We start from the raw sequence: 23,604 nt of genomic DNA, 5'->3' as shown, positions 1-23,604 counted from the left end.
GGCAGGAAAGATGGTGGAATGAGATGGACATCATTACCCTAGGTACATGTATGACTGCACATATGGTGCAACTCTTCATCGTGTACAACCAGAGAAATGAAAAGTTGTGCTCCATTTGTATACAATGAATCAAAATGCATTCTGCTGTCATGGATAACTAATTAGAACAAATTTTTTTAAAAAGTAAAACATTTGAAAAGACAGTACTTAGATGGTTAATTGAACTTACATACCGTTTCTTTGATAAAGACTTAAAGCATCGATATGCTACATACATAGCTACATACTTTAGCCACATACTATTAATTTGAAAATCACCATGAGATGGTATGAAATAACTGTCTCAACCATCAATTCAGTGGCAGGTCGTAAAAGTCTCCAAATATGAGTTCTGGGTTGATTTGGGTGTTGTTTTTTTAAGCCAAATTGGCATGACTCAAAAATCATTTGTTCACTAAAAACTTCCACGATTTAAGTAAGAGTAAAAACTGGAAGTAGGCTCATCAGGCTTGACTTCTGACAGGGCGACATTTAACACCAGGGAGACTGCCAAATAAAAAAGTGACGTCATCCACATCTGCTGATTCACTGGAAAGGGGCAAGCAAGGAAGAGACAGTGAGGCCAAGAGAGATGTAGGAATTGTGATTACATTTTGCTGGAAAACATGCTGCTGAGCTAGACAAGTACTTAAAAAGGTTACTGGTAACCAGTGAAGAAAGAAAAAGCACTTTGTTAAATGAGATCAGAGGAAAGAAATAATATTTGTCAGGTGTGCAAGCAGAAGGCAGGATTTTAGCTGTGAGGCATTGATACCAAGTCAATCTTTTTCTTATCTTTTTCTGAGTACATATTTTCCACCTCTAACTCACTTGAAAATAGTTTCTCAAGCATGCTTTCACAAGATACACTTTTAAATCATCTTAAAGCCACTCTTGTTTCAGGCAATCACTTAACCTTGGAACAACTTTGAAAATATCTTTTAAAAAGTCACAAAGTGGGGGCTGGGGCTATAGCTCAGTGGTAGAATGCTTGCCTTGCACGTGTGAGGCACTGGGTTCAATCCTCAGCACCACATAAAAATAAATAAAAATATATTTTTAAAAAGTCACAAAGTAGGGCTGGGGCTGGGGCTCAGCGGTAGCGCATTTGCCTGGCATGTGTGAGGCACTGGGTTCAATTCACAGCACCACATATAAATAAATAAAATAAAGGTCTATCAACAACTATCTGTATATCAGTGACAAATCCTTTGAAAGGGAAACAAGGAAAACTTGGGAATCAACAAAAGAAGCGAAAGGCCTCTACAAGGAGAGCCACAAAACGCTTAAGAAAGAAATTAAAGAAGACCTTAGAAGATGGAAAGATTTATCTTGCTTTTGGATAGGCAGAATTAATATTGTCAAAATGACCATACTACCAAGAGAACTATTCAGATTTAATGCAATTCCAATCAAAGTTCCAATGACATTCCTCATAGAAATAGAAGAGCAGTCATGAAATTCACCTGGATAAATAAGAGACACAGAATAGCTAAAGCAATCCCTAGCAAGAAGAATGAAGCAGGAGGCATCACAATACCAGACCTTAAACTATACTATACAACAATAGTAACAAAAACAGCATAGTATTGGCACCAAAATAGACTTGTAGACCAATGGTACAGAATAGAGGACACAGAGACAAACCCATATAATTACAGTTATCTTATATTAGACAAAGATGCCAAAAACGTACATTGGAGAAAAGATGGTCTCTTCAACAAACGGTGCTGGGAAAATTGGAAATCCATATGCAACAAAATGAAATTAAGTCCCTATCTCTCACCATGCACAAAACTCAACTCAAAGTGGATCAAGGACCTATGAATTAAACCAGAGACACTGCGCTTACTAGAAGAAAAAGTAGGCCCAATCTCCACCATGTGGGATTAGGCCCCAACTTCCTTAATAAGACTCCCATATATTACTGCAGTTTGCCTGGTCTTGTATCCTTATCTTATATGACCTGCATGTTATCTTACTTGGCTTGTCTGGAGGAAGTCCAAGTACAGGGAAAAGGTAAGGTCCATGTGACTGATGTTTCTGTGAATAAAAATAAAAGGAAGGTAAACAAAGTGAGAAGAAAAAAAAAAGACTCCTATATTACAATAATTAAAATCCAGAATCAATAAATGGGATGTATTCAAACTAAAAACTTCTTCTCAGCAAAAGAAACAATCAGTGAGGTGAATAGAGAGCCTACAATTTGGGAACAAATATTTGCCACAAGCACATCAGATATAGCACTAATCTCTAGGATATATAAAGAACTCAAACATCTTAACACCAAAAAACCCAAATAACCCAATCAATACATGGGACAAGGAACTGAACAGACACTTCTCAGATGATGATATACAATCAATCAACAAACATATGAAAAAAATGTTCAACATCTCTAGCAATTAGAGAAATGTAAATCAAAATTACTCTAAGATTTCATCTCACTCCAGTCAGAATGGCAGCTATTAAGAATACAAACAATTATAAGTGATGGCGAGCATGTGGGGAAAAAGACACACTCATACATTGATGGTAGGAATGCAAATTGGTGCAGCCAATATGGAAGGCAGTATGGAGAATACTTGGAAAACTGGGAATGGAACTACCACTGGACCCAGCTATCTCACTCCTTTGTCTATACCTAAAGGAGTTAAAAACAGCATACTACAGGGACACAGCCATATCAGTGTTTATGGCAGCACAATTCACAATAGCTAAACTGTGGAACCAACCTAGATGCCCTTCAGTAGATGAATGGATTAAAAATGTGGTATACATGGAATCTTATTCAGCATTAAAAGAGAATAAAATCATGGCATTTGCAAGTAAATGGATGGAGTTGGAGAATATAATGCTAAGTGAAGTTAGCTAATCCCCAAAAAACAAATGCCGAATGTTTTCTCTGATTTAAGGATGCTGATTCATAATGGGGTTGGTGGGGCATGGGAGGATTAGATGAACTCTATGTAGGGCAAAGGGGAGGAGGGGAAGGGAGGGGGTATGGGAGTAGGAAGGGTGGTGAAATGAGATGGACATCATTACCTCAAGTACAGGTATGAAGACAAAAATGGTGTGACTCTACTTTGTGTACAACTAGAGATATGAAAAATTGTGCTCCATATGTGTAATATGAATTGTAATGCATTCTGTTGTCATATATAACAAGTTAAAATTTTTAAAAAATGGAGAAATTTTTTTAAAAGTCACAAAGTAAAAATTTTAAACAGCCATTACATTCAGAAACATAATTTCTAAAGCAAAAAGTATATTTGTGTTATGTATGCTTTATGACCTTACTTATAAATTTTTACCTGGCATATGAATGTATGAAAAGTGTTATTAGCCCACCTAAAGTATCAAATTAAAATGAACTGTATATTTAATCATAAGTCCATTTTCACAGAATTAAATCTCTAAAGAAATGTTTGAAAAAATGTTTGTCATCCACTGTTGTCATCAAAACATTTATCCAGTAATTACCTTCTGAGTACCTACTATGTATAGGGAAACACAGTGACTGATCAACTCTTGAGCCAAAATTAAGACACTAAGAAGTGTGAGCGGAACTATGGGGAAAATTAGTAATGATAGTACAGAAATAATAATGGCAATTATTAACATTAACATTTATCAACTGATTATTATGTGAATGGTTCTCAAGTACTTCTTTTTAATACTACTTTTAATTATGGTAAAATACACATAAAATTCACCATCACAACTGGTATTAAGTGCATAGAGCAGTGATATCCATATTAATCATCTCACACTATGAAACCATCACTATCATCCACCATCTTCCCAAACTGAAACTCTTGTGTCCATTAAACAAAACTCCCCACCCTCTCATCCTCCCATTCCCTACCACTAGCAAACACCATTCTACTCAAGCATCATGATTTTCTAATAAGCATAGCCAACAATATACTTCTTCTATTTGAATCTAGAATATCTTCCTCACCTAAGACATTAAAATCAAGAATAAAATAAACTGTACTTAGATTTATGTGTAATAAAGTACTAAATATAGAATTTTTTAAATGAAGCACATGAAATTACTAGTAACATCTTCAAGTAAAAGGGTTTTATTATTAAATTTTTAAATATTAATTTCATCTTTCTTCATATTTATAAAATTTCTGTTTCATGTTTTATAAAGATGCTACTCTACATATATAAAATGTATTAATAAATATTATATTTTAGCTCTCACATGCTCAAAAATGTTTTATTGATGTGCTGTGCAACCAAAAAAATGTTTAGAGAACCACTGTACATAAGACCATAGTCCCGTTAATAGCAGTTGATGAAGCAGGGGAGGCGATGAGTTTGGCTTTGAATCTGTTGATATATATTGAGTTCAATGTGCAATGTCAATGATCCAGTGGACACCTCCAAAAGACAAAAGACATGCAAGCCTGGACTTCAGCTGACATGGAATCTATCCTTAGGAATTATCCACAGAGAGGGAACCATAAAAGATGGGCGAAGGAATGAGAAACATGAAAAAGGACAACAGCCCAGGCCTACACAGAGGGGAAGAACAAGCCTGGAAAATGGAGGGGGAAGCAGATCTAAAGGACACAGGGAGACAGGAGGTGACCCAGAAGAATATATAAAATGGATACCACAACTAAGACCACTCAGTTATAAGCTGATGAAAATTAAGGAACCGAGAAAAGGCTGCCCACTGGATTTGGCTACCAGGTCACTTCAGTCCTTTTAGAGCATTTTTCAAGCCTGGGAAATATCAGAAGCCTGAGTCAGAATTGGCTGGATGATGAGCCATGGAGATTGGAGCTGGAGGGGTTCACAGGGAAACCTGGTGATGGTGGAAATGAAAGGATAGCGATGGACATAACCCCTTGTTTGCATGAAGACTTCCTAAAGCAGTGGTTCTCAAACAGGGGTGACTCCATCCCTTGAGGGACATTTGGCAATGTCAAGAGACTTTTTCTTTTTAATTTTTAAATTTGTTTTAATTAGTTATACATAACAGTAGAATGCATTTATGCACTTTGACATATCATACATAAAGGGGGTTTGATTGATTGTATGAATAAATACAATCAATCAACAAATATATGAAAAAAAATGTTCAATATCTCTATCATCTTAAAAGGAAAGATCCAATTTGCCAATTCCAGGGTGCCATTCACATTTGGTGCACAGAGGCCAAGGTTGCTGTTAAATATCAGTAACACCCAGTACAACCTCCACAGCAAAGAATCCTTCACTTCAAAATGTTGAGAGTGCTGAGAAGCTCCATTCTAAAGGAGCAGAGAGATTTGAGCATTTTGTGAGCAGAGAAACTACCAAATTTAAGTTATAAAAAAGGAAGGAAATAAGTGATAAATTGGCATCTCATAAGAGTGGGAAGGTATATGATTAAGGGCAGAAGTACGTGGGTGAGCCCTAGAAAAGAAGAGCTTTTCAATTTGGGGAGATGGATCAGAGATCAAAAATCAGAAAATTGAAGGAATTCATAATCTAATAGTCTTAATCTTATTTGAAAAACAAGCAGCATGAATTCTGCAGAGACACAGAGGTGGAATTAGTATCTTCAGAGAGGAAAATACTTGATATAGCCCCTAAGGAGGTGGAATCAATTATAGGGATATGAAGGAATTAATATGTACAGGTGAAGGCCCAGCAGGGGAAAAATATCTAAATATCTTTGGCATAAAGGTAATTTATTCGCGGTGTACAGGTCACAGAATGACCTTAGGGTTTTCTTGAGGTCAGTATTGGGCTAATCAGTCAGGAGAGAACAAAAGATAAGAAAACCGAACAGTCTACCTGTCCAAGCTAAGGCCATGAAATCAGAAATGAGAAGACCAGCAGGAGACTGGGGCCATGGTCAGGACAAGAGCAGCATGGGTGAAAGGAAGACTGAGAGGAGGAAAGAGGGATAGAAAGCCACGACAAAAGATGGTAACTCTGGGGTGTCAAATTTGAAACAAATTGTTCCAAATTATAATGAGATCCAAGACATGACTGTAAAAGGCTATAGACAAATTCTGACATCCATGCACCGCAATCATCCTGGATTGCACCATATTCGATACATTCCTACCAGCATCAGTCTTTGGAGATGTCAATGTCTCTGTTTAGGTAAGTCAATCACAGTACGCCTGGATCCCCTTGTATCTCCCATAGCATACACTGGTCACTTCATCATCTAAGGTTAGTGTCTGGGTGAACAAGCCTTCTGTTACCAGGCTCATGTAGAACTCAAACCTCTGATACCAAATCTTCCAGAAAGGGCTACACATGCAAAAAGATACCATGATAGAGTAGCACATAATGTTCATGATCACATGAATGATATTCACAGCTATTGTTCTTCTGTGACTGGTGCACTGTGGAAATGGTAAAATCCAACTTGACATTCAAAGAAACGTTCAAAACAACTGTCCTTTCTTGCCATCTGAATTCTAAGTGATTAAAGACACAAAATTCACTAAGCATTATTCATTAAATTTATAATTTTTCTGAAATTAAAACGTAAAAAAAAAAACCCAGATCTATTTCATCATCATTTTATCTGATACCTTTTAGCCCAAGACCTGTTACAGCAGGCTCTAACATCTTAAAAGCAAAGATTCATTTCTAAGGGACTGTAGCAGCCAGAAATGTGGATTGAACAGAATCAATGACTCAGAAGAACACACAAAATGAGAACTTGGAAAAAAATACCCTAGGAACTGGGGCTGGAGCTCAGCGGTAGCACATTTGCCTGGCATATAAGGAACTGGGTTCAATTCTCAGCACCACATATAAATAAATAAAATAAATGTCTATAGACAACTAGAAAAATATGTTTTAAAAAATAGCCTAACTTGTGAAAACAAATGTTATGAAGTTGAAACATTAATAAATGGTTTGATTGCACTCCAACATCAAATAAAATGTCCAGCTTTGAAAGTCATTTTTTTCATTAAAGTACTGAAAGGTTAGTTCTTCATGCTAATGAAAAAAAATTTTTAAATTTCTAGGGCTAGGGTTGTGGTTCAGTGGTAGAGCACTCGCCTCGCATGTGCAAGACCCTGGGTTCGATCCTCAGCACCACATAAAACTAAATAAGTGAAATAAGAGTATTGTTTCTGACTACAACTAAAAAAATAAAAATAAAAATAAAATTTCTAAAAGAGGAACTAAACCAGCTAAAATTTAGGTTGGAAGCAAAAGCAGTACTAATATTCATCAAATGATATGTATTTTTCTCCAATTAGAGAGTATATCAAATTATCTGGTCCAATGTAAGGAAGAAGAGATAAAACTAAGACCCCCAAATAAATAAGTAAACCAAAGATTACTTATTCATATAAATAAATAAGCCCAAGATTACTTATAAATAACCCCAAAGTATTCTGTAATTAAGTAACTTCAAGCATGGAGGTAAATTTCTGGCCTGACAGATGACCTACAAACATTAATTAAGATGGTTCTTATTCTATTATTCACTATTCATAGGGGTATAGAAAAGAATCTAACCAATAATCCATGTATTAAAGATGTCCTGTGAATAGCAGGAGAGTATCCAGCAAGATAATTATTCCAGAGCTCATCAGAATGATTGAGTGTATAGATTTAGAAGCAATCTGTACACGCCTGATGATATAAGTTGCAAAAATGAATGGGATGATTCACATTCAAGGTAGAACAAGAAGAAAAATGACCCAGGGCCAATCTCTCTGAATGAGTATTTCTCAGCTTTTAGGGAACTTCTGAGACAGACTTCCATACAATGTCCAGAGTCTTATTCAAAATGCTTAGTATGGGGCCCAAGCAAATGGGTTTTGTAACTAAACACTTCATTTGATCCCAAAGCAGGTACTGAGTGAACCAACCTTTGAGAAACATTACCCTAGACCATAAAAGGAAGAATTGATAAGAAAAACTTTTTTCTTTAATTTTTAAGTTTTTCTTAATGATAAGGAAAACTTTTCCTCTATGAAAAAAGATGCCATGAAGAGAATGAAAGTATTTTCATATCTGAACAGCTCTGTGGATTCTACCAACATCCATATCCCGGTCCTGATATTGTACTATAATGTATGGTTCTGAATCATACTATAATTATGATGTTACCCTTGGGGGAAACCGTGTGGAAGGTACATAGGAACTTCCTGTGTATTTTGGGGTGACTTCCTGCAAATCTATAATTATTTCAAAACACACATATTGTCTTTTTTTTAAATCTCTCTTTCCCTCTCAGCATTACCCCCCACCACAACATACACATTGGTAACAGGTTGGCTGATTATACTACAGTGTGTGATAAATTTTATTCTAAAGAGTTGAAGCATAACGAAGGATGACAATTCACAACCTGTGAAATCCTTAAAACCACTACCTGAATTGGACATTCTCTCCAACTCCATACTAATTCAGATGCTAATGCAAAACGTGTTGCTGTCGTTATCATTATTAGTTCACTTTTCCAAATATTATTATAATATGTGTCATAGAAATTGAATAAGTGATATGACTTCAGACATATGTAGTAATGAACTTTAAAAACTGTTATGAAAATACTTCTATTTTTCTCCTATTAACATAATACTGAGTGAACATTACATTTTTAAGACTGTATGATTAGTATTATTTAAAAAGCTGAATAAAGTAAATTACTCAACTTTTTTGAGAAAAGGAAAAAAAATAAACTGCCACTAGAGAACTATTACTGTCTCGATTCATAAAGTGGGTTGGCAGGAATATTTTCAGTGTCTCTAGAATTGTGCCTACTGTGAATAATAAGACTAATGATAATTGCTAGTACTTACGAAAGAATTATCATGTGCTAGAGATTGTGCTAAAGCTCATTTCCTAAGTGGATCAGTCCAACACTTACAACAAACCACAAGGCAGGAGGTATTGCTATTAAAAATGTGAACAATAAGGACATTAAATAGCTTGTCCATGGCCAGATCTTTCCTGATGCCAAAGCTCAGGCTCTGCCTCGATGTTTCTGGAAAGTGAGGGATCCCTTTAAAGCTCTGAAAATGCAAGTGAAATCAAAGACGATGGCTTCCAGCAAGGTTTTTAATCTGACACTAAACATTTTAATACCTAAGTAATGAAATCCACAGTAATTTCAGTAACTGTGGGTGAATTAAGAATGAAAACAGAACCACTAGAAGCAAAGGAATTCTATGCTCAGCCTGTTGAGAAGCCTCAACAAAGTCAAAGGAAGCAGCCATGATACAGTAAGGCCATAGAAGGAAACCCACGAACATGGCCACAGTTATAAGACAGTGAGACCATTTTAAGGAATTAGAAATTCTTCATCTGAAATTGGCAGTTATCTGAGTTCTGAGTTTATTTTTACTGAGTATTTTGTTTCTGAAGCCAATTCCAAAATTTTAAAAATTATTTTTCGATCTCAAAAAAAAAAAAAAAAACTTTTCCAAAGATTAAAGAAGCTCCTCTTCCCAGTTATACACTCAGAATATTGAACATGTTTCCATTCCACGTTTCTGGATTGAAAGTGCTAGAAGGATTGTATAAAGTGGAAAATAGTAATTTACAGTACTCTTTTTTTTTAATTGTAGATGGACACAATCTATTTATTTATCTATTTATTTATTTATTTTTATGTGGTGCTGAGAATCAAACCCAGTGCCTCATACATGTGAGGCAAGTGCTCTACTACTGAGTTATAGCCCTAGCCCCTAATTTAAAGTTCTTGATATTATGAAAATACACACATTCTAGGCAGTACATGATAGATTGTTTCGATTCAGGCCATTAGGAAACATCTTTGTGTAACTATTTGATATCCAACGTTATTGTAAGTTGACAGTTAAAAACGAGAAACAGGTGTTCTGGGTCACTCTCAAGTGTATCTCAGAGGTGGCAATTACGAGTATTTCCATGAGATCACCTGAGGTCCAGGGACAAGTCCCCTGTCCACTACACAGACTAGGAGAGATAGTGCTGGTTTTGCTTTTGAATGACCAAATGGGAGCTGTTAATACAGAATGAAGTCCTGAGCTGAGGGGAAACTTCAGTGTTCTGGTAATAAAGCAAAGCATACTATGTGATTTCACAACAGTGGAGACAAGATGCAGAATGAAGTGTTATTTAAACCCAAGACAAAGGAGCAAGGTAAATCAGTTTCTTCCTTTTAATGAACTAATCTAAAGTGTCTAATAATTATTTACAGAACTGTGACTAATGTAGCACTAAAATTTTGATTTAGCCATCACAACTACCTTATAAGGTAGGCACTATCATTCCATTTTACATATGAGGAAACTGAAGTTCAGAAGTTTCAATAACCTGTGCAATATCATACAGCTAATAGAACCGGTGCTAGAATTCAAATCCAAGCACTTTGAGTACAGATTTTCTCTCCTTAGCCATGGTGCCCTTTGCCTCTTGGATTAGTGATTTCCAGACTTGTTTATTTTGTTGAAGTTAAGGTACTTATTCAAAAATCTGATAAACTAATGATATAGTAATTCTGAACATATGTATCTGGATGTAATATCAGGTCATCTTAGACTAGGTTTTAGAATAAGTGAGCACCAAAATATGGTAAATATTTAAGAAAAAAAAATGTAAGACAAAATTTAAATAGAGGAAAGCAAAGTGAGAAAAGATACTGTTTTACTCAGTAAAAGGATTTTGGAGCAGCAAGACACCTGTATCAAGTTCCTATGGCATAGGAGCAATTTAAGAACCCCTAAGACGGATGTCAAAGACATGGAAATTAGATGGGAGGGGAGGAGAGGGGGGATAGTAGAGGATAGGAAAGGTAGCAGAATACAACAGTCACTAATATGGCAGTATGTAAAAATGTGATGTGTAACCGATGTGATTCTGCAATCTGTATTTGGGGTAAAAATGGGAGTTCATAACCCAATTGATTCTAATCTATGAAATATGATTTGTCATGAGCTTTGTAATGTTGTGAACATCCAATTAAAAAAATAAATAAATAAATAAATAAATAAATAAAATCATTGAGATTAAAAAAAAAAAGACATGGAAATTTGAACAAGGATTAATCACATTCATTTAAATTTATAAATTTGCTTATTAGATTTGCAGAGACTAAAAAGAATGCTGGGAAAAAAATAAAAGTATGCTGGAGGTGGTGAGGGTGGGGGAAAGGGCTACTCATGTACTGCTGTGGGTGGAATGTACATAGATGGTGCTAATTATAAAACAGAGAGTGGAAGCTGCTGAACTATCCCACAATCAGAATTTGTTAAATCACAGCATGCTATACAGTCTGCCAGCAATGCAGGTCTATATTTATTGAGATGTCAGATATTTGTGCTATACAGTTGGGTGGAAAGTAGACTATGAAATAGCACAAAAGCATAAGTCCGTTCCTTTTTAACATATAGTCTAGGGAGGTAATCATATTCCGGTGTTAAAAGCTAATATCTCTGTGGGGTAGGGTTGGGACAATCATACTTGTCCTTTGAACAGTTACACCTAATTTCTGTCTCCCATGCAGTGCAGCACATACAACCATCTCTGCTTTAAAGGAAGGTAGTCAGAAGCTAATCTTGGTGACTCAGGTTCTGACTGGCACATGTTAAGTGACATATTTTGTAGCACCCGTAAGCCTCCTTAGGTATTACATGCATCCATATTTCATCTCCGTGACTTTTCTAAAGAACCTGGTGCATTTGATCAGCACCACCACACTTGACCCCTATCCAGTTGTAGACAGCTCCCCATACATGTTCTATATCATTGACCCCATACTTAGTATAAGAACCAGTAAACATGCTAGCACAGAGGAGATGATCAAGTGACATGTTGTTTTATGGCTAATAAGGACAGCAGATTTATCTCTATTATGGCCTCTAAGAGTGCCAGAGCTGTAGCTGATAGGAAATTCATATTCATGATTCCTCCTATTTTTCACTGAAACACAATAAGGTAGAGGACCCAGCACTAGAAAGAATAAATTGTTTTATAATGAAACAGAATACTATAGAAGACAAATTTTTCCTGAGAGAGGGTAGAAAACCATTATTCCATCATTAGTTTCTATATGCCAGGCACCAGACTAGGTGTTAGAGAAACCAAGACAAAAGGAAAGGAAATTCATAATCTAAAGGACCAGGCATTTGGAGGACACATGCACATATAAATAAGTAACAGTAAGTGTAGAATACATAACTAGACTCAGTAGAGTATAAGCAAGGGAGCAATCAACTGGGAAAATCAGAAGACTGATCAGTATCCCTGTTCTGTTGCTCAGCTGCTATAAAAATATTCCTTTATAAATAACTTCTTTTCCAAATGCTTATGCATCCAAAGGGCAAGGAGATCCTTACAGAACAGAAGTATATCGGCATACTGTGCAGGTTGCTCATCATTTTCCCCTCCCCACCCCACATCCATTGTCTAGCCTTCTCTGCCCTTCTCTGCGTTCCAGGAAGCTGACCTCAATAGGATTCATCACCCAGCATCTTTGGCCCTCTAACTTCCAGCTAACGTTGACTTTCTGAAGGGACCAGCAAGAGAGTGAAGGGCAGAAGGGTTGAGGTATTTGCCATACTCCATCTCTTTACTCTGGCCCTCCAGCTATAGCTGTATCCACACTCATTGCTCCGTGGTCTGAGCTCTTAATGGGTCCCAGGAACACAGCTTCCTCCTTTGCTCCTTCTGGCTCTCTGTTGCTGACTTCAGAGTGACTTGTCATCACTGGGGAGTTCCCTGAACTCTGCCCTTACTCACTAAATGCTCCTCCGGTAACCTTTAGGATATGCCATCCCTTACCTAAGAGGACTCTGACTAAAACCAGATTTTCTAACAGTGTAATACCCAATCTCTAGAAATTATCTGAGCAATCTTAAGGACCTGAAATCTGGACAATTTCATCACTGTCTGATGATAGCACGCTCTATCGAGGACTAGATGTACAAGTTTCAATTACAATAAAATTTGTATCCTGTAATCAGTTTGAGATCTGCAAAAGGACAGTCTTGGGTCTTTGGGGCAGTTCTGAGTATTTCAAGAGTGAGTCATAGGCTTCTATTTTTTAATTTTTATTTTTTTAAATTTTTATATAACAAGCATGTAATGGAGAATCCTGAGGGCAGAGAATAGTCAACTCACTACTATCCATAGAGAGACTTCCATCCAAGGCTACATAATGTCTGTTAGCCTATTAGTGCAGTGGGAACATGGCCACCTGCCATAACAACCACCCTGGTATGTCTGCAGATGCGTTTAAACACACATGCACACCCAACCAATTTTATACTAGTTTCACATTTGTAACAGTTCTGATTCATGAAAGTAACAAATAAAATATGTTCTATGATTCTGAATGATGTCATTCTGACTCCGGAAAAATCATTCATGATTCACTCAAGCTACAGTGGAGACTACAGGAAGAAAACAATGTTGGTTCTTAGCATCAGAGTTAATTAAACACATTACACATACAAATCTGTTCCAGTGAGAACAACATTTTTATTGCCTACTTTTCAGAAATCTCCCTTGTTCTTTTTCCCTCCTCTGAGAATTGGTGGCAAAGGGATCTTTTTTTTCTAAGCATCACTCTCTGGTCTGCCTTCTCAGTGCCCTCCTGCTCATTTTGTGGCCTGGTGTTTTGTTCTGCAAAAACAATTTGTTCTTATTTGTTATTTTGATTTCTATCATTTGCTTCAATGCAACCTTCTCCCCACATTCGCATCTCTTCTATTCCTTTTCTCTTGATTCCCTTTCCTTTATTCTCCCTTTTCCCTTCATTCACTGTCAGATTATGGCATAACCTCACACCCCACTAACAATAGCAAAGTATCCTAAAATCCACAAATGTACTTCCATTGCCTCTCTGAGGGTAGAGTTCCTCCTTTCACATGTGGTGTTTCCCCTGGGACTTGGGTTATCCTTGGGGCATGTGACAGAAGCAAGCCAGGTTGCCCAGGCAACCGCTCCAAATTGTCCTAGGATGCCTGGCAAGTGTGTTTTCCACAGCCTGATGTGAAGGTCATACTAGCCAACCCTGTGACAGTTAAAGGCAAAGTGCAGTGCAGTCAGCCAGGGACTGTGAGAACATCCATCAAGATGAGCTCAATAACATTTGCATAATCATAAAACTGTCAGATTCCCAAGGCTACAAGGACCCCACAACCCAAGACCATTTCAAAAAGCCAAAGATATAAGATTTGAGAATGAATAATAATAGGTGAGCATGCTAAAATCATTACAAAGAACACTTTAAAAACCAACCACATGGAATCCAACCACTTAGCTGGTAAAAAACACATTAGCCACTTAAGTTTTCTCAAAAGATTTAGGAACAGTTCTACCTTGAGGCAAAGCAATACACTGAAGGGGGTCTGCAAAAAGTCACAATGGAGCCTTTTATTTTTTATAATTTCCTTAGATCAGAAGTGCTTAAAATATTATTCTCAAACAGCAAGACCCAATTTTGAAGAAAACGCCCATACCCACTAAACTAATGTTACATTTGACTAAGTCTCAATCAAAATTTGAATCCAGTGGGGAAAACACCATCAACAAGGCAGAAATCCATGTTAATTAAACACAGGTAAATGCTTAGTATGAAAAAAAATGCAACTTAAAACAACACAAAACCACTTTTCACACAATAGGTTGATAAAGAATCAGAATAAGCTTTTGGGACAGCAGACTAGTAATAAGTCTCACAAGCTTTCGACACATAAACTACTTGAAGAAATTATCTTAAATCAGGCACAGGAAGAAAACAATGTTGGTTCTTAGCATCAGAGTTAATTAAACACATTACACATACAAATCTGTTCCAGTAAGAACAATATTTTTATTGCCTACTTTTCAGAAATCTCTACTTAGGAGGCTGAGGAAGGAAGATTGCAAGTTCAAGGCCAGCCTATGCAATGAGGCCCTGTCTCAAAAAATATTAAAATAAAAGGGTCAGGGATGGAGCTCAATGGTAATGCACACCCCGGGGTTTTATCCCCAGTACCACACACACCACACATGCACGTGAATACACACACACACACACACACACACACACACACATATACACACACAGAATACACGCTATATATGTATCATATAATCAATTAAGCATAAAATCATATATACAAAGATCAAACTTGTTTATCACAGCATTGCCTATTATAACAAAAAGCCAGGATACAACCTATGTCCAGCAAACCTCTGCAGCCACTCTAAATGGATGGTAAACATGTATTTATCAACATGGAAACCCTGTAGAAGGGAGAGGTTTATAAAACATCATGTGCAGCATGACTCCATATCTGTAAAATAAATATAAACATAATAAATGACTAATAGGAATATAAATTCTAGCGGTGAAAATCTGACACCAAATGCCTTCTAGTTGTAATAGTGGGATTATAGGTGATTTTTATTTCTTGTGGGAGGATCTTTTATTTATTTATTTATTTGCTATGAACAGATATAATATTTACTTTTTAAATGTTAAAAGAAATTATAATAAATTTTCATACATACCAAGATTGTTTTGTTTTGTTTTGTTTCAGTAAACTTTTGATTTAGGCTAGGATTATGACATCTCTCTGTAATACTGGGGTCTCTATGAATTAGACTATAGAAGATTTGAGAACATCTATGCATTTTAAGTAGATGGATGGACAGGGGATTAAAATGACATCATCAGCATCAATTCCTGCAAGCCAGGCCAGTGGCTAGGAAAGCTGCATCCCAGGGTTGTTCCCTGGCACAACCACACAGTCAGAACTTACTGGGGCTGGATGAGAACATGCTGCAAACATCACTGGTAGCAGCTTCCATAAAGGTGACTGGAGCAGACCACTTTCCTCCTTTCTCTTCATTCCCAGTGCACAACATAGAAAAAGAGGGAGATGCTGGCAACAAGGGGAGAGTGTAGGATCTGAAGAGCCTGCGCACTTTCAAACACAACACTCCCCGTCGGCTTGCCCCAGGAGGACAATTTACATGCTGTGCCTGGGAGGAGACACTTGAGAGTATGAATTTGAGCTCAGGAAAGCAAAGCTATTCTTTTGTATCTGTTTGGCCAGGCAAACATGTCTAAAACGTGCTATTTCACATATCACTGATGGAGGAAACTGTCCCTATTCCCCCTAAAATTCAGGGCTGTTTGATGGGTTCAGTTATTCCAAGTCTCACTCACTAAATACAGCTACATCTTTGCAAATTCTAATCTATATCTCTGTAAGAATAGATGGTATTTGGCTGATGAATAGGACTTTTATCCTCAAACTTAACATCAGCTGAACTCACTCTAAAGATATTTATATGCTTATTACTTGGGAAAGACTGGTGAGAAACTTAGGACACACACACACAGCCAACAAAGATTTAGGACTAAATAGTTACTCTTAGAATTTAACTTCAATTTCCAGTAAGTCACGCTCATGGCTTCATCTACCCTTACAGAGTGCGTTCCTTCAGTTTCACTCAATAATGACACAATTCCCTACTAAAGGGCTATATAATCACTTTACAACACATTCCTTCAAGTAGTATTACATGCTTATTAGGTGTCTCCTAGTGATGTTGTACCCTACACCAAATTAGTTGATAATATCCTATGCCCACCCCAACATAAAGTCTCTGTTAATTTGGGTTTGCATTTCCTCCCCATTTCCTCCCCACCCTCCTCTATCTCTGTATTGGGTAAGAAGTCACCTTCAAACTGCACATAATGGGATTTCCAGAGACTGTTTTTAGATGAATAGAATTTATATTCTACATGAATAGTCTACTTGAAATATCCAAGCCCCCGAATGAAGGGGGAAACAAAGGGGATATTTACCAAAGGGAGTCCTTGAATAGTGTCTGTGGGCTGAAGTCAATTACCTCTGAACTAAGCCCATCAGAAAGCTAGTGTTCTGGGGCAGACCCTGACTTAATGAACATCGTCCAGTTCTCCCATGAGGGCAATTTTTTTTTCAGATGCTTTTACTGCTTAGCCACACTCCAGCAACATCCTGTTAGTGCATTTTCCCGTGCACTGTCTCAGCAACATCCCAAATCCAAAACCCAAAGGAAAATCCCCCTTTAGGCCATAATCCTAATGTCAGCAACATAAGCAGAACCACAAGTGACACAGTACAGCTGTGTTTACAACTCACCTGTTGATGCTTCTTCATTAAACTGCACTTCCCAAAGAAATATATGTTTTATGTTTTGCATTTTTCTCTATAAAATTGAATAAGAATATATACCTAAGAGATATATAAACAAAGGTTACAAATTCCAACTAGAAGTTTTGTTATTAAAAAAAAAAAAAGGTGGAGATACACTTCCAATTAATCTAAGGTGGCCAATTAGCACAACAGAACTTGGGTTCTTAAGCCTCAGCCCAACCAGTGTGCATATCCCAGCATTCCATTATGTGTATGTCTCAGGCTGCAACCAGACATAACAGCTATTATACTAGAGTTAGTAGGAACTGAGGCATCTTCATGACAGCTCACAGGCCAGGAAGCATGACCTCATCCTGTCGGTCTCTCCAGTCTATTTCCCAGGCACTCAAAAACTTACAACTCAGAATTAACCATATTCTTGTGCTCCTGAAATCTCCAGAGTACTGCTTGGGAGGATATCTGGAATTAGTTACATTGAAATAGTGTCATTCATGAGGCAGTGAGAGTATGGTGGGCACAGTTATTTAAACCTATCCATCCTGATGGAATTCACTGTCCACAGTGCAGTGTATTGAATACAATACGCCACAATGTCACTAATAGCTCCTGACATAGAATGTTTACCACTGGAATCTCAGAATATGAAATGGATCTTGAATTCAACAGCACATTATTAGTTCCTGCTACACTCCAGCAGGAAAAACTTGCCAGAAAGGAGGTCTGAGTCAAAGACTTTCAGCAGCAACATGCACTGATTGTAAATAATTACTTACCAAGCATCCACCATTCCTAGGTTGAGATATAATTCAGCACCTCCCCACAACAGACATCCCCCACCAAACTAGGACAATAATACAAGATTCCTTATCCCTGATTTGTTGATACTCACCTAAATTACATTAAGTCCTGAAGATACTCTTTCTCTAGAACCCAACTGCTATGAAATTCATACCCTTGGGCTGTGAGGCAGGACTGAGGCATCAAGAGTTTAGAAATCTTCCTTGGGATTTTGAACCAGATTTGGGGTTTCCATATCTTATTTTGGGTAAGTTGTTCAACTTTTGAGTTTTCCACTTCCTATTCTGAAAAATGGGGATAAAACCACACACTCCAAAATGCTGTTGCCAGGATCAAATGTTACTATAAATAATGTATCCAGCATAACTCTTGGCCAACAGCAAGCATTTGGCAAATAATAAAACTTCATTTGTTACAAATTGTCTATTGTTGATTCTAATTCTGACAATCTCATCCAGATTGGCTTTTCCTGTGAATAAAAGCAAATTGGAGTAGTAGCATTATATCTAGATTCAAGGCTACAACAAAAAGTGTGTCAAAGATGCTGAGTAGGAAAATAACTGCAAAGACAGAGAGAACAGAAAGACATGAGCGAAGAATTTGGTGTCAGAAGGGGAGATTAAGGTCTCATAAGAGAAGGGGGGATAAAACACAAAGAGGAAAGAAAATTCAGCAAAAGAAGAAACTGAAAGAAACATGAGAAAAGAGATACCAGAGGTAAGGAGGCAGTGGAGAAATAAGAAGGCAGAGTAAGAGTCGGGGGAAGATCATTTACATTACCAGTCAGAGTACTTCTATTAATAGAATTAATAGTACCGGATACCAAAACAGGCAGGTGGACCAATGGTACAGAATAGAGGACACAGAGACCAATCCACAAAATTACAACTTTCTTATATTTGATAAAGGTGCTAAAAGCATGCAATGGAGGAAGGATAGCATCTTCAACAAATGGTGCTGGGAAAACTGGAAATCTATATGTGACAAGATGAAGCTGAACCCCTTTCTCTCGCCATGCACAAAAGTTAATTCAAAATGGATCAAGGAGCTAGATATCAAATTAGAGACTCTGCGCCTGACAGAAGAAAAAGTTGGCTCCGATCTACATATTGTGGGGTCGGGCTCCAAATTCCTTAATAGGACGCCCATAGCCCAAGAGTTATATACAAGAATAAACAAACGGGACTTACTTAAACTAAAAAGTTTTTTCTCAGCAAGAGAAACAATAAGAGAGGTAAACAGGGAACCTACATCCTGGGAACAAATTTTTACTCCTCACACTTCAGATAGAGCCCTAATATCCAGAATATACAAAGAACTCAAAAAATTAAACAATAAGATAACAAACAACCCTATCAACATATGGGCCAAGGACCTGAACAGACACATCTCAGAGGAGGACATACAATCAATCAACAAGTACATGAAAAAATGCTCACCATCTCTAGCAGTCAGAGAAATGCAAATCAAAACCACCCTAAGATACCATCTCACTCCAGTAAGATTGGCAGCCATTATGAAGTCAAGTAACAGTAAGTGCTGTCGAGGATGTGGGGAAAAAGGTACACTTGTACATTGCTGGTGGGACTGCAAATTGGTGCGGCCAATATGGAAAGCAGTATGGAGATTCCTAGGAAAGCTGGGAATGGAACCACCATTTGACCCAGCTATCGCCTTTCTCGGCCTATTCCCTGAGGACCTTAAAAGAGCATACTATAGGGATACTGCCACATCAATGATCATAGCAGCACAATTCACAATAGCTAGACTTTGGAATCAACCTAGATGCCCTTCAATAGATGAATGGATTAAAAAACTGTGGCATTTATACACAATGGAGTATTACACAGCACTAAAAAATGACAAAACCGTGGATTTTGCAGGGAAATGGATGGTATTAGAGCAGATAATGCTAAGTGAAGCTAGCCAATCCTTAAAAAACAAATGCCAAATGTCTTCTTTGATATAAAGAGAGCAACTAAGATCAGAACACGGAAGAAGAGCATGAGGAAAAGACTAACATTAAACAGAGACGAGTGGGGGGAGAGAAAGGGAGAGAGAAGGGAAAGCATATGGAAATGGAAGGAGACCCTTATTGTTACACAAAATTACATATAAGAGTTTGTGAGGGGAAAGGGGAAAAAAAACAAGGGAGAGAATTAAACAACAGCAGATGGGGTAGAGAGGGAAAATGAGAGGGAAGGGGAGGGGGGATAGTAGGGGATAGGAAAGGTAGCAAAATACAACAGTCATTAATATGGTATTATGCAAAAATGTGGATGTGTAACCGATGTGATTCTGCAACTTGTATTTGGGGTAAAAAATGGGAGTTCATAACCCACTTGAATCAAATGTATGGAAGATGATATGTCATGAGCTTTGTAATGTTTTGAACAACCAATGAAAAAAAAAAGTTCTTCCAAAAAAAAAAAAAAAAAAAGAATTAATAGTACCGGAAATAATACCACCTGTCCCTGCACAGCATTTTGTCAAGAATAGCTTACATTTTTACAGCATTCTCTTCTTTTGAAAAATGATGTTTACATATTTGTGTCATTTTATCCTAAGAAGGACTCATCCAACAAGATCGGACATGAAGATATTGTTACCCAGAATTTACATTCAAAGACAAAGAATCAGGGCTGGGGTTGTAGCTCAGTGGTAGAGCATCTGCCTTGTGTGCGTGAGGCACTGGGTTCAAACCTCAGCACCACATAAACACAAATAATTAAGGATATTGTGTCCACCTACAATTTAAAAAATATTTTTTTTAAAAAAAGACAAAGAATCAAGACACTGACCTATCTATAGATCGATCACTTAGGCATTTCCTACTCAGAAGTGAAATCTTTAACATCCTTCAAGCTTCCTTTATAAAAGCATAGCCTGGTTGGCTTTTTTCAGGGGGAATAAATTCTACCCTATTCTGGTCAAACAAAAAGGAAAATTAAAGTTTGGACTTCACAAGAAAACTTTTACTTAAAAAAAATTTTTTAAACAATTTCAAACTTACGGATAATGGAACAGAACAAAGAACATCCATATCCACCTTCATCCAAAACCCCTCCTGCAGCTTTATCAACTATCCCAATGACTTCCATTATAGGAAAAGGATTCAACCCAGGACCACTCATTGTACTTAACAGCCATATCTCTCCATCTCCTTCAATTCAAAACAGTTTCCTGGTCCTTCCTCAAGCTTCATAGACTTAAAAAAAAATCCACTTAAAAATAATTTCAAGCTCATGAAAAGCTGCATGAATAGTACGAAAAACTCCTACTTCTCTTTCCCCTCCAGCCAGATACCCACTTGCACAGTCTTCAGCATTTTTTCTGAAACACTTGAGAGTATATTGTGGACATGATGTCCCTTCACTCCTACATAAGTATATCCCAAAGTTTATTTCCCAAAACAAGGATACTCTCTTGAATAATAGCATCTGACCATCTCAATTAGTTCCTGAATATTGATAGATACTACCCAATACACAAATGCCATTCAGCCTGTCCAAACAATGGCTCTAATCCAGGACCTCAGGATGGAGTCCAGGATCATTCAATGCATTTAGTCATCAAATGTTACCCATCTTCTTCAGTCTAGAACAATTCATCAGTCTCTTCCTGGCTTGCTCATTCTTGACAACTGGCAAAACTTATTATCTCAGATGACTTGGCCACCTTCAATTTGGGTCCCTCTCATTTCTTCATGGCCATACTTATACCATGTATGTCTGTAGGAAGAACCCCCACAGTGATGCCATGATCCTCTCAATGCATAACATCAGGAGACACAGATGCCACTGGTCATCTACCACTAAAGATGCTCACCTCAATCACCTAGACAAGTCTGTGTCACACTTGCCTTTTTTAAAAAAAAAAAAAAAGCAGATTCAGAGAATATGATTTCACCTACTGAGAGCTATGTTCAAGGCCAAACAATTCTGCTTTCTCAATTCTCTTTGGGAATTTTAAGACAATACAGAGAAGTCATTCATGATGTGTACCTAAATATACGGCAAAGCTTTGCATCTCCATTGCTCTGGGCTCAGTAAATGTTTACTGCGCTAAGTAAGAAGTGTCTTTTTGTACCAACTTGGCTACAAGATATAGTCTCTAGTTGTTATTCAATCAAACACTAACCTGTGTTGCTGTGAAGAGATTCTGTAAAGATGACTGAAGTCTATGATCAGATGAATTGAAGTAAAAGACATTATCCTATGTAATCTGGGTGGGCCTGAGTCAATCAACTGAGAGATCTTAAGTGTAGGCCTGTAGAGATCTTAAGTGTAGACTCCTCTAAAAAAAGAAACTCCACCTGTGGACAGCTGGGATTACAGGAACCCCAGCCTGCTCTTCCTGACAGCCTGCTGGTCCCCTCAATCTCAGAAGTGGATTCCTACATTAAATCTTTTTATCTTCTCCTGGCTCTGTTTCTCTAACAGAACCTGGACCAATATGGTCCACTTCTAGAATGAAGAGGGAGAGAGGATGCAAGAGCCTAACAGTTAGCAATATCTGAATAAGGCCTTCACAATACAGCTTCATTATGGAGTAGGAAGCATTTAAGTTTCTAGAACATCAGATGCCCCCTCTTCAAACATAAGAACAAATACACTTAACATATGCCACGGCTTCTGTCCAACCCTATTCATTATACATTCAGTTGGCAAATATTTGTTATGAAAAGCAATGGGGAGAGAATGGTGAGCCAGATAGGCATGATCCCTACTCTCGGGGAGTTTACAGGCTAGTGGGAGAACCAGGCACAAACCAGTCATTATATAAATATTCAATCATAGTCATAAAGAGTGCTAGGAATTACAGGATGCTGTTGGCATATTTAGTAGGGGAAATCTAACCAACTGGAGAGGACTTTTGGAAATATCCCTGAGGAATGATTATCCTGAAGCTCAGACTAGAAGGCAGAGCATAGGAGGAAGAGCACCAGAGGCACAAGGAACTACATGTGTAAAGGCTTTAAGCAGGAAAGGTCCAGATGAATTCAAGCAGCTAAAAGATGACTAGTCTGGGCTGCTGTGAATTAGGGATGAGGAGCACAGAAGATCAAATGCTCACACTAATAAAAGACATTGATCTTCAATCAAACAGCAATGGAGAATCACTGCACCCATAAGCCGATAGTGACATGATCAGACTTGTGCTTCAGTACTTTTCCCTCAGCTGTGTGTAATTTAGAAGGAAGCAAGCCATATTTGGGGAGACCAGCTAGAAGGCTTTCATTATGATCAAGGAAGGAGCGTGGACAAAGGCAGAAGGATGGAGAAAAGTGGTTAGTAGTGGAGTCCACAGGACATGCAGTTTTCTTAGACAACTTCCATGCTGAGGAGCCAGAGCAGGGGACAAGGATAGAGAAGTCCACAGTTCTGTTTTGGTTATCTAAGAGAAATAGCAAACTCAAAGATAAGACATTCCTCTAAGATAACCACATGGAAATATGCATCTGGAATACAGGAGAGAATAGATTTAAATAAATAAATCTTGGATTTGCTGGCACATAGTCAGAACTTGATGGAGTCAAGGATGGAGGGAGTATAATGTGGGAAAACCTAGGACAGAGCCCTGGAACACTGACATTTTAAGTAGGTGGAAAAAAGTTTCTAAAAGAGCCATCAAGAAAAGGAGCCATCAAGAA

At 37.6% G+C, this 23,604-nt stretch overlaps 1 protein-coding gene across 13 annotated transcripts in view; it reads right to left on the bottom strand.

The window, feature by feature from the left end:
• The window catches only part of OSBPL6 (oxysterol binding protein like 6), a 204,386-nt gene that overhangs the window by 149,843 nt on the left and 30,939 nt on the right, over nt 1-23,604 (bottom strand). For 11 of the 13 annotated variants that reach the window (XM_081260893.1, XM_081260896.1, XM_081260888.1 and 8 more), the window contains exon 2: nt 2,022-2,082. The exons of the other annotated variants lie outside the window; for them this stretch is intronic. The gene's annotated coding sequence lies outside the window, so the exon portion shown is untranslated. The remainder of the gene's footprint in view (nt 1-2,021; nt 2,083-23,604) is intronic. 13 annotated transcript variants of the gene reach the window in all.

The sequence above is a fragment of the Spermophilus citellus genome (genome assembly GCF_964194105.1).
Source record: "Spermophilus citellus genome assembly, chromosome: 11".
NCBI classification, from domain to species: Eukaryota; Metazoa; Chordata; class Mammalia; order Rodentia; family Sciuridae; genus Spermophilus; species Spermophilus citellus.
This window is presented reverse-complemented; position numbering and strand designations above follow the sequence as displayed.